A 12,679-nucleotide genomic window follows, 5' to 3' on the forward strand; every position below is an offset into this window, starting at 1 on the left:
TGAACCAATATGACCCATTTGCATTTTCCAATGTCCTACGTCGAAAATAAGTATATGTGCAAAATTTCGTGCAGCTAGCTCCACACATTCGTGATATCCGCAGACGGACGGACATGGCTAAATAACTTGGAATGTCAAGACGATCAAGGATATATATAATTTATGGCGTCACAGATCAGTATTTCGAGGTGTTACGAACGGAATAACTAGATTAGTTTACCCCCATCCTATGGTGGTGGGTATAAAAACACATATTTTTTGTGACGCACGCTACAACGCATGCTCCTGAATTTGCGTATCTAAATTTCATGTTTTTAAAATAATAAAATTCTTTATTTTTTACTAAAATTGAAGACTATTAAGAGGACAAATATGTTTAAATAGTTTGGTCCATCAATGTTAACTTTACTGTAGTACTCGAACACGTAAAAAAGGTTCATTTTTTTAATATTGTTATGCTACGATAGAATTTGGATACGAATTATATATTATATATTATCAAAGTCCTAATTTTTTTTATAGAAATATGAAATCAAAATCCACACTAACATTGTCTCAATCAAAGAATTCATTTGAAAAATTTTTGGTTGGTAAACTATTTGTGGGTTCCGCCCATATGGCAACACCAGGGTTGTTAGGGTACAGTGTTTGTATACCTTTTACAAAAGGATAACCCGTATGTTCAAAAACATTTTAACCTATGAATGAGTAAAGCTAACTTCCTGAAATTTTACACAAATATTTCCCATTGATGTATGTCAGTTGGAATTGTAAATGAACCAAATCGGTCTACGTTTGGATAAAGCCCCCATATAAGCCGGTTTCCATATTCCTCCCTTTGTTTTTAAATTCCTTCTTCAATTATATGCAGCAATATCTGAAATTTTCTTCAACAAACGTTTGAATAATAAATCTTGAACAAATCGTCCAAAAATATTCAGCAGAAAAATTCAGAGTGATTCGGGATAAACATTTTAATACTAAATCTCCGCTCGATCATTGTTACAATCGATTTCCGATATAATAATTTATGCTCCAGTTAGATAAAACCCTACAAACACAGCATCGGACGCCAACATGTGGCTTTTGGGAACACAGATCATCTCAAAGCACCACCACAACGTCCAAACATCAACCCGATAGGAAATCTTTGCTCAAATTTGAAATCCCAAATTGGACAACAAATTTCATCTGGCTCAACCTTTAAACAAATGCAGCAGGAAAAATTGGACAAAATCACTCCATAAGTGTGTTGAAAATTGAAAGAATCGATGCCAAGACGTTTAGAGTTCATCTGTACCAATAAAGATTACCATACAAACTTCTATATGTGTTCAATATACAGCCCTAACTTTGTGATAAATTTGCCGAAGAATACTTTTGTGAGTAAGATTTTTTATGCATGTCTTTACGTAACTCGATAAAAATATTTTTACAAAAATGTTCATAGAATTACTAATACATTAATCGGAAACAGAAAGACGTATACTTATATTTAATAATAACAAATATATAATAATAAAAAATAAATAAAATACCCTCAACAATAGTGGTGGTGTTGGGTATAATAAAGCAAACCGTAAAATTTTTTGCTGACGGCTTGCGATGAACGCTTTCCCAACAGCAGGCCCATTTGTCAAAATACTGTTGTCGATGGTAAATTCAACAGTACATGTGCTAACATTCTAATTAAGGATATGTAGAAAGGAGAACTATTCTCATTTTGTTGAAAATTGTGCAAGGTTTCATAGACGTGGTGATTTAAAGCAAAAATATTTGCTGTGAGGGACACGCACACATTTCATGACCTATAGGTTTCTCAACGCTCCCACAGCTTCCGCAAAAACCGTTACTAGCATCATTGCTGTTGGGATAAGCTTTTGAAATAAACAAAATTTTCTGAAGCAATTTATTTGCTGTTCGGCTAAGAAAATATCTACTCCAACTATAGTTAAGACATTATATCTGGCCACTTTTCTATTTATTTCAAAACAAAACTGTTGTAGTCTTGAACTTTGCGGCGGTGAAAGCAGCAATGTGTCTAGTCATTATGTTGAAATGAAGGACGAAAATGTAAAGAGTGTAGACTAATTTCCAGTGTGTCTGATGCACAGACTGGCCATCATGTGAACCCGGAACGATTCAAATACCTACGCCATATGATATTATGGGTCTGAAAACATCAGTATACTGTCAATACATGAGTATACTTGGCACGAGTTCTAAACAATATTACTTCAACGTACGACTTTATACCTGAATTGTGTTTTCCGTTTTACTGATTTTCATTCCATTCCCTGAATTGTGTTTTTCGTTTTACTGATTTCCAACGGTTATGTTAAGTTTTGGTGTATTCCTATAGTAGATTTTTCGGACGACTAATTTTGTAGAATGTTTTAATATGCTAGAACCTCATTTAAATGGAGGCCGAAAGCCCTTTCTTCACAAGAAACAATATTTTTTGAAGAACACCAAAAATTTTAGTGTGGACCAAGTCGGTCCTTTTTAGATCCACTCTCCTGAAAATTAAAATTTTGACAGTTTTTGTTTATTTTCCCCCTTATTTAAATAGTCATGTCTGTGACACCTTACGTTTTAAATTGTGCTGCTTAAATTGGGAGAAGCTTTAGCATGGCAAAGTACCTCACAAATGTCACCAGCATTGGAGGGGATAACCACCCCTGAAAATTGGTGTTGAAGTTCTCGCCAGAATTCGAACCTTGGCGTCATATACGGACATGCTAACCTCTGTATACGGTGGCCTCCAACGTTTGCCAATAGCCCTTCCAGCCCAGCTATACCACCAGGTATTTCAATAAGTAGAACATTCTTTCCATTCATTGAGAAAAGTTCTTATGTGGGCATAGCCACGAGGTCGTATATGCTCAGCCACCTTTATTTGTTTAGATATAGTAATCTTTTTCAATGATGGTATTCCGGAGTAGTGGAGACAGTTGAAGTGTCCCCCTACTGAAATAATATATATATATATATTAATATTTCGACCAAAGTTTTGTACTTTTTATCCTCCACCATAGTGTGGGGAGATAGTAATCTCGTCATGTTATTAATAACACCCCGAAAAAATAATACGGCCATATACAGTTCTTATACGTCGTGATATTCAAAGTCGATGAAGCCATGTCTTAACAGTCTTTAAAAATAGTGATATTGAGCTGAAATTTTGCACAGATTCTTTTTTTTGTCCATAGGCAAGTTAAGTTCGAAGATGCGCTATATCGGACTATATCTTGATATAGCCCCCATGTAGACCGATCAGCCGATATAAGGTATTACACCCATTAAAAAAACAAAATCGAACGAAAATATTTACGGGAGCTTTGTCTAAATCTGAACCGAAATCGTTGCACATAGTGCAAGTCATTAAAGTAGACATACAAATTAAAGTAAATCGTTTTAGAAAAATGCTGACAAAGGCTTTTAAAGTATCTAAATCTGGAGTTACAAGAGAAACAGTTTTGCTAAATTTCATGAGAATCAATAAACAAGTGACCAAATTATTGCAATGTAAGCCCACATCGGACGAAGATATATATGGGATCTATATCCAAATCTGCACCGATTTTTTCCAATTTCAATAGACTTCATCTCCAGGCCAAAAAAGATGCCCGTACAAAATTTGAAGATGATGCGATAAAAATTGTGACCTGTACTTCGTACACAAATTAACATGGACAGACAGACAAACGGACAGGCAGACGGACATATCTACATAAATCAAATATGAAAGTGATTCTGAGTCAATTAGAATAATTCTCATTGTGTCTATCTCTCTTCCTTTTGGGGCTACAAACAAATGCACTAAATTATAATACTCTGTACCACAATAGTGGTGTAGTGTATAATAATATATTCAATCAGTTTTTAATTGAATATGATTTTTTTTTCATTTTTAATTACTGTCGTGATTGAAATTTTTGCCAATTATATGAATCATTAAATTTTTCAATGAAATCTGAAAAATTTTCATTTACAATCTGGATCGAAAACTTTGTAATTTTCAACTTAAAAATTAGTTGATTCAATCATTTTTTAATCGAATCTTAAAAAATTTTTAATATGGTGCTTAAATTAATTCAGTTAAAGGCTATTTTGTCCTCTACAATATAAAGGGGAGGAGGTTTAAAAAACAGAAACGTCCCATATTTCGACAAATCTACAGCAATACCATGGTATTAGAAAAAATTTCAGCGGTGGTTATTCCCTCCTAAAGCTGGCGACATATGTAACGTACTATGCCATGTACAAACTTTTCCCCAAACAAGTGTCGTAATGCGGCACGCACTTCGGACTTATTGAAATCAGACATCAATCATTGACATGTGAGAAGCTTACCCCTGTTCCTTAATGGAATGTTCATGGACAAGTTTGCATTTGCAAACTTGTTCCTTTTCTTAATAAACAATTTATTTGTTTAAAAAATTTTTGAAGAATTATTTTCAAATAATTTAGAATACACTTTTTTACAACTGTAAAACTTGACTTCTAAAGCAATTCGGGTCAATTTTAATTCTTGTTTTATTATGACTAGCATATAGTTTATTAAATATTCAAATAAAAAAGAACTGGGTAAACAATAAAGTACAACATGTTAGGAAGGATAAACGTCGGACGGTGCCGTATATGTACAGGAAAAAATTAATTTGGTTATATTTGTTTTTTATACCCTCCACCATAGGATGGGGGAATACAAACTTCGTCATTCCGTTTGCAACACTTCGAAATACTGGTCTAAGACCGCATAAAGTACATAAGCTCTTGATCGTCATGACATATTAAGTCGATCTAGCCATGTCCGTCCGTCTGGCTGTCGAAAGCACGCTAACTTTTAAACCTAATCGATTAAAATTTTGCACATATACTTCCTATCAGTGCAGATCGGTAGGGCTATATCTACCGCTATGAAAATTGCGACCTGTACTTTGTACACCAATTAACATAAACAGACGGACATATCTAAATCGAATCAGCAAGTGCGTCTGTGTAGATCAATGGTTCTATCTTGGGTTTTACAAACAAATTCACTTAGTTTTAATAACCTGCATCACAGCAGTGGAGTATCACTGAAAAAAGTGAACCTCAAATAAATGAAAATTTAACTAAATGGTAGTAAAGTTGACCATGATTTAGCGCTTCAAACTTTTGTTTGTCTCGTTTGGTATACTTATTTTCTCATTTTACGTATCCGGCGAATCAATAAAAGTAAAGTTTTATTTGCATTAGGAGCTTTTATAAAGTATTATTAACTAAAAATTCTATTACTTTGCTTGCAAACATGTAATTGTTTTGTCTGTACAATTTTTGCCTAACCAAAAAGATGAACTTGGAATAATGATTATTAATTTTTATGTTTCAGTCAAGCTTGGAATACAAATTCGATTGTTTAATCACACTGTCACTCCATTTTCCATCATCATTTATGAATATATTATTTATATTTTTATTTTTAGGATGAGTTACTATCCGTATCCTTAGACTCGTTTTTACCATTCTTCAAGCCAATTAGGATATACATTTGCTGCAAAAAGCCATGGTTACTAGTGGTTTTAATTTGCCCTTTGGAATATCTGAAATAAAAACAAAAGAAAAATAACAACTATTTGAAGTAACTATAACATAATTTAAAAAGAAGTTACCTTAAATATTTATCCGCTGCTTTAGATTTTCATTCGCTGCAAAAAGCCATAGTTGATTAAGGAATTTTGATTTTCCACATAGAATGTCTGAAACTAAAACCAAAAAGTATCACCTTATTGAAGTAACTATAAAATAGTAACACATTTTAAAATAGAATTTACCTTAAATGAGACTTTCAGCTATTAGTTGTATTCGATGCGTCATAAATAAAAAATGTATTTGTGCTCACATAATCGGTAAAATTAGCAAAAAATAATTAAATGATATTATTGTTAGTAAAATAATTAAAATTCTTTCTGGATTATACACCTTTAAAAACCAAAGCAGACTGCTACAACGATTTATTCATTTTCCTTCTACATCTTAAATTGATTATATAGTCACACTTTTAACAAAAGGGGGATTTGTTTTATATTTGTGTTCAGTTAGCCACATTTTTTACCATTGCTCTCTAACGAACCGTATTCTATCAAGTAATATAGCAAACTGCCAAATAACAAAGCAGACAGCGAAACAGCCACCGATCGACACGCCACTACACACAACAAAAACACACAAAATAAGTAAAAATGTGTTAAGTTCGGCCGTGTCTATATAGCTGCTAAATATAGTCCGATCTGAACCATATTTGAGTCGGAAGGCTTAGCACAACCCATTTTTTTTCAAGTTTCAGCGAAATCGTATAATAATAGCAGCTTTTATGGGCTTCAGACCTTCAACCGGCAGATTGGTCAATATGGCAGCCATGTCTAAACATAGTTCGATCTGAACCAACATTGAGTCGGAAGGCTTAAAGCGACTTGCTATTTCAAATTTAAGCAAAATCGGGTAATAAATAAAGCTTTATTGGACTTCCGACCCTTTACCGACAGATCGGTCTATATGGCAGCTAAATCCAAATATGGTCCGATTTGGCCCGTTCAAGAACTTAACCTGCGTGCAGCAAAAAGACGTATCTGTGCTAAATTTCTGCTAAATATCTCAATTTTTGACGACCGTAGAGTGATTACAACAGACGGACGGACAGACACATGGACATCGTTTAATCGCTTTAGAATTTTCGACGATCCGAAATATGTATATATCGGTGCAGTGCACCGGAATGACTAAATGAATATACCTCTATCTAATGGTGGTGGGTATAAAAATCCTACACTTTTCCAACGGACCTACACTCATACAGACACACACTTTTCTAACGGACATACACTCATACAGACACACACAATTTGCCTGACTTTTTTAATTTTAAGAGAAAACCACATAAAAAACTGATGACCAAGACACATTAATTTTCAAAACGAAAACACACACACAAATGTATGAAACATATTTCGACAAGAAGTTGAAATTAGAATTATTGTTATCATTATATACTGAATATTGTTTTTAATGTGCGAAAAAAAACTCCTAAAAACTTAATGAAAATTTATGAAAAAAAGGCGTAACAAAAAATGCTGTGAAAAAAATGGTATATTAACATCGTGGTGGACTTCATAGTGATATGTCCTCAAAATCAATATAAAAATTGTTTTTCCACACAAAATTTTGTTTCGTATTTCACAGATTAAGGATGTGATAATTTGGCTACGATCCAACTATACAAAATTAAAATTTGTTAGAACAAACATTTTATTAAAGTAAAATTTGATTGTTTTGCTTGGACGAATCTTATGTAACTCCCACCAAGAATGGCATTTGTTATGTTCTTTGTACTAATATATTTTAAAGCTGAAATAAAAAGCTCATTGGATGTTCTCACCAAGTTAAATATAGGCACCTGGTTGGATGTCATAACATAAATTCTTGTGCACAAGTTTAGCTAAATCGGATAAGATATGCGCCTTCTAGGGGCTGATAAAGTCAAATGGGAAAATCGGTTCGGATTTGGGTCATTTGCAATTCGAGGTCATCCACGGAAGCTTCGAGAATTCATTCCGAAACGCGAGTAACACCTTCCGTTGATGGAGCTTTTAAAATCCCACTATTTAAAGAATATTTAACAAGTGTTATTATTAATACAAATACAGCAAACTTCATTTCCAAAAACTTGCCTACCTTAAATCGCCAAGTACATGTCATAAACTTTATCCCAATTTTAAAGAAAAATTACCCTAATTTTAACTTTGCAGGATATAAAAATATATGTAGAAAAAAATACAACTAAAAGTAAAAAGTAAAATCGAGTTTCCGTCTGTATAGGAGCTACATAATAATATAGTCCGATATAACCTTTATTTCATCTTATCCAAAAAAAGAACGTATCTGAAAGTCTTAGCTTCATTTTGGACAAAAGATCAAAAATTAACATTTTGATGAGTTGTCAAATGGAATGACAAAATTATTTTCATAAAAAATTTCGCCGAAATTTCAACTTCATGGACATTTTTTTTTTTGTGAGAACATTGTTTCGTATTTACATGTATCACCCATGTATTTTATCAAAAATTTACTTTTTTCTGATGTGTGAATCTTTGCACAAAATCACCCAAAGTAGGAATCCGATAAAATCTTTATACGTTTTTATGCGATCATGATAAAATTTCGAAAATTCGTTTTCATATAAATCTTTGTTAGTGTTTTCTTTTTATTGCAAATTTTATTTTCACAGAAAATTTGAATTTAAAAAATGTATTTAAAAAAAAACACATTTTCACAAAAAGAACCTTTGAGAATTTATTGAGTTTCGTTAAAATGTTACCTTCATAGAACATATTTCTCTAAATTTGATTTTTTTACGGACTTTTCGATTTACATAAAATAATTCGTTGAAATGTCAGTATTGGACGTTTACAAAAAACGTTTATTTTGTCTTGGTTGAAATTTATATTTTTATTGAACATTTTTATTTCATATAATATCCGACAAAAAAGGGTTTTGGTATAAATTTCAACAATTTTGTCGAAATTTCGGGCAAATGAGTTCTTATAGAAAATTTTGTCAATATTCAATTGTTATATCGAAATTTTCGTTTTGTTCAAAATTTCTTAAGAATTTTTGTCGCCGAAAATTTATTATATATTGAAAACATTGTCGACACAGAATTAATTAAGGTTGAAAATAAATTGGAATTTATAACTCAATTGTTGGTGTTATTTGAATTAATTTGAAATATTTACAACGCTTATAAAGAAATTTATGAATGAACAAGAACGCCTTGAGGGAAAGAAAACATTTCGTACATGATCACCTTCACCTTTGACCACACCATCGTTTTGATATCGGCCACAAGTATAAAAGATCGAATCAATTGACAAAATGCTTGAAGTTTAGCAAGCACTTTCTTAGTGCAATATATTGCATTGTACATGTAATACATTGTACACAACTGAAGCAGTTCCCAGCGCTAGAAGGGAAGTTATGGATTTATGACCAATGGCTTTCGATTCGGGACTTATTTGTGCGCTTCCAATTGCTTCTTAGAGTTGGGTATAGTTGTAAATGTGTATTCGAATAAACACATCTCGGAGCAAATGCTGCACAACTTTAATAACAGGGGCCCATACAAAAAGTCAACATTTTAAGGAATCTCATAAAAGACTTCATCACACACTTGAATATGAACATTTACAAATCTTGAGAAAGGACATTGATTATTCATCGCATAGAATGGCCCTTTGAGCGCTTCAACTTTTTATTTTACCCTATAAATCACTGTAACACCTTTTGTGTTTAAAATTTTTGGCAGAAAAGTTCATCGCAATTAATTTTCAAAGAGTGGGCCATCCAGCGGCTGGGCAACTTTAATTTTCCTATACAACAACACAACAATGATAATATGACGACTAAACCACTAATAAGCAATCACAATTCAGCACACCATGTTGATCGATATTTTGGGTTATCAAATCCAATTCAATTTAAAATGATCACTTTGGTTATTTTCAGAGAAAAAAAAATAAGAGTATTACTTTATTTTACCTCATTTACTTTTTCTCCATAGGTAGGGATGTAATTGTTAACCACACTCCATTATATTTTAGATATCTTGGATGGTAAGATGGTTTTTTTCTTCAAGAAATTTTGCTTTTTAATTAACTTTTTTAAATGGTTTTTTGGTATTTTTATAGAACACACAAATCCAATTTTTTTTTTAATTTTTTATTATTTTTTTTTTTTTTTGGTTGTGTCAAATAATTTTGTTCACTCCCCAATGATTTTGAAAATTTTATTTTTTGGTCCGATTTGGGCTCTTCACAAAAAACTTTTAATATTTTTATTGTATTATTTTTTTTATTTTTTGTTTTATTGTAAATAGTTTTGTTTTTCTTTTGCTATTTTTGTAACAAAAAAAAACCAACAACAAAAAATTTGTGAGGATTTTCCTTATGGTTTGTGATATAAATTTTTTGTTTTTCACTTGTTTTGTTTTCTAAATTTTTATATGTTTTCTTCACACCCGATTGATTTTCACAATTTTTATGGATTTCGTTGGAGATGGAAAAATGGCAAATTATTTTCGCGTTTTTAGCCTTCTTCGTGCCGAGTTTTTGTGTTCCGGTTACATGCAATACGTCTACGTGCGTCTACGTGTGGCACTGTTATGTTCATTCAGATGTTGCTGCTGCTGCTGATGTTTCTGTTGCTGCTGTTGTTGCAGAGTAGTGAGCTTGGCATGGAAGGTTGTTGACGTTGTTGTTGCTGTTGCTGTGTTAGGGCAGCAAAATAATAATAATAAACACACGATGAGGATGACGATGACGGCGACAAATGCAATAGCAACAGCAACGACGACAACACAAAGAAAACAAACACCAACAACAAGAATGCAAATTGCACACACACGGTCATCGCAACACCTAACACACACACATGCTCATACACACGCTTCAGCACTCTCCTCACGTTGTGGGGAGAATTTATTTGAATCAAATGTTGCACGAGAGTTTTCTACTACGAAATTACCTTGCCGCGTTATCTTCTTTCAATGAGGCAGAGAACGAGTGTGAGAGTTGGAGTACGTGTGTGTTTTGTGATGGAGGTGGGTGGCATTGGGCGATGTCAGGTTGATAGCTTGCATTCTTGCGTATGGTCTTCATTCATGAATAAGAGGAACTTTTATTGTTATTGTTGTTAACTGCGCTACGTTCGCTTTCAGAGATCGCGAGAATCCCCACCATCAATCGTCTTCTTGAAAATATGGCGCGAAAATCTCATTTTAAATTCCTTTGCTCTTTGCCATACTCTCAGCTATGCTTATGTTGTGAATTACAAAGGATGAAACGAAAGTTTCAAAACTTTAAATTATGCTTGACATAGGTCAGTTAGACAGGAATTTGTGGGACAATTGTGGCAGCACTGCACTGAATGTTTAAGGAAGTGTTTTTTTAATATTAAAGATCGCAAAGAATAGAGAAAACAAAAGTAAAAGTTCTCAAATCATTCGAATGCCAACTGCCAAGGATTGCATTTTTTCCAGCAATGTGTTGGCCAGGGCATCTTTAGTAAGTCTTTCCTACAGAACAATTTATAACCCTTTAGAAAAGTTGCGATTTTACTTTTTGAAGCGCAACCAGAGTTCAATTTTAAAAAGTATCACGTACGTACTTCGCATAACCAAGTCTGCTAGAATGCTGTAGCAAAGGCTTCCATACTGCTTCAGACGTAATGCAAATTCTGGCAATATACAAAGCAGCAACTAATTTCCGAATCCATGTGAGAACAAACGCTTCCCCTGTCAATGTAGAAATACGGAAGAGAATTTGGACTTGGTTGGGTCATATCCAACGCCGACCGCGCGATGATATAGAGAGAAATGTACTACACTGGAATCCGCAAAGATAGCGAAGGAGGGACGCCCGAAAAACACCTGAATCCGCTGCACGAAAACAGAGTTGGAATCAACCCATATATCGTGGAATCAGGCTAAGACTCTGGCCAACGATAGAGCTAAATGAAGAAAGCGTGTTGATGCTCTATGTTCCCACTGAACAGTTTACTATTGGTTATATTTTATTGTAATATATTTAATATACTCCAAATGTAAATAAAGGACATACATACATATATATATATATATATATATATATATATATATATATATATATATATATATATATATATATATATATATATATATATATATATATATATATATATATATATATATATATATTATGTATATAAATCCTAGTATAGGGGGATGAGTTGAAATCGTGTATCAATAATATGAAAAAACCCCTTTGAACTGATTTTACGGGTTTCATGGAATGAGATGGATGAATATCCGCATCCTCTTCCCAACCTTAAGCTCCAATTACATGATTAGACATGTCATATGTAATTTAAAAAGTAGCAACTCTGAAAGTTGTACACTTCGTGTGATACCTACGAAAAATTTAATATGGCATTTGAATTTTGGAAAAGTAAGCAACTTTTTCGATAAAATCGAACTTCTACTTCATCGAGCATACATGTAGACACATGGCTTTTAAAAAAAAGTACAATACATATGCAAATACACGCCGATTAGAGTGCACCCTGTTCGTATTTGACGAACATAAGACAAGTCTTATGAATACAGAAAGAGACAGCTCTTATGACATGACTGATCGTGTAATTACAGCTTAACCTGACTGATTCTATCTGATCTGCCGATTGACTTTAGCTTGAAAACTGTTTTCCTTAGAAGTTCTACACTGAAAAAGAAAACAAAAACGCCACTGGCAGTCATTTCCTTACATGCCTATCTATGCACCCAGAGTAATAAGTCTGCTGATGTCAGCAAACACTATCTGCTGATATTAAATAAAAATTGTACTTTTGAATGAATTCATACTAAATGTTTGAACTTCTAAACTACACCTCAGGCATTTACTATATATTAATTAAAAAATGCTCAATTTTGGTCCTCGTGCGAAATAAAAATCTAAACAACAACAACGACGTAATAGAAAGAAGAAAACAGGCTTCGATGTTTACCAACATTGTGGTGGAAAATTACCAGCCTAAACGGCAAACATAAAAATAGAAGTAGTTATTTTGTCTGATATTATGACTCGATCAAAATTCAGCAAATTTT

The 12,679-nt window shown here is 33.0% G+C and overlaps 1 protein-coding gene across 1 annotated transcript in view; it reads right to left on the minus strand.

Moving 5' to 3' along the window:
• Nucleotides 1-10,305, minus strand: part of LOC106091895 (broad-complex core protein isoforms 1/2/3/4/5) — an 889,290-nt gene extending 878,985 nt beyond the window's left edge. The window contains exon 1 of the mRNA XM_059368068.1: nt 9,580-10,305. The gene's annotated coding sequence lies outside the window, so the exon portion shown is untranslated. The remainder of the gene's footprint in view (nt 1-9,579) is intronic.
• Between the last annotated feature and the right edge of the window lie 2,374 nt (nt 10,306-12,679).

This window comes from Stomoxys calcitrans, chromosome 4 (genome assembly GCF_963082655.1).
Source record: "Stomoxys calcitrans chromosome 4, idStoCalc2.1, whole genome shotgun sequence".
Taxonomy (NCBI): domain Eukaryota; kingdom Metazoa; phylum Arthropoda; class Insecta; order Diptera; family Muscidae; genus Stomoxys; species Stomoxys calcitrans.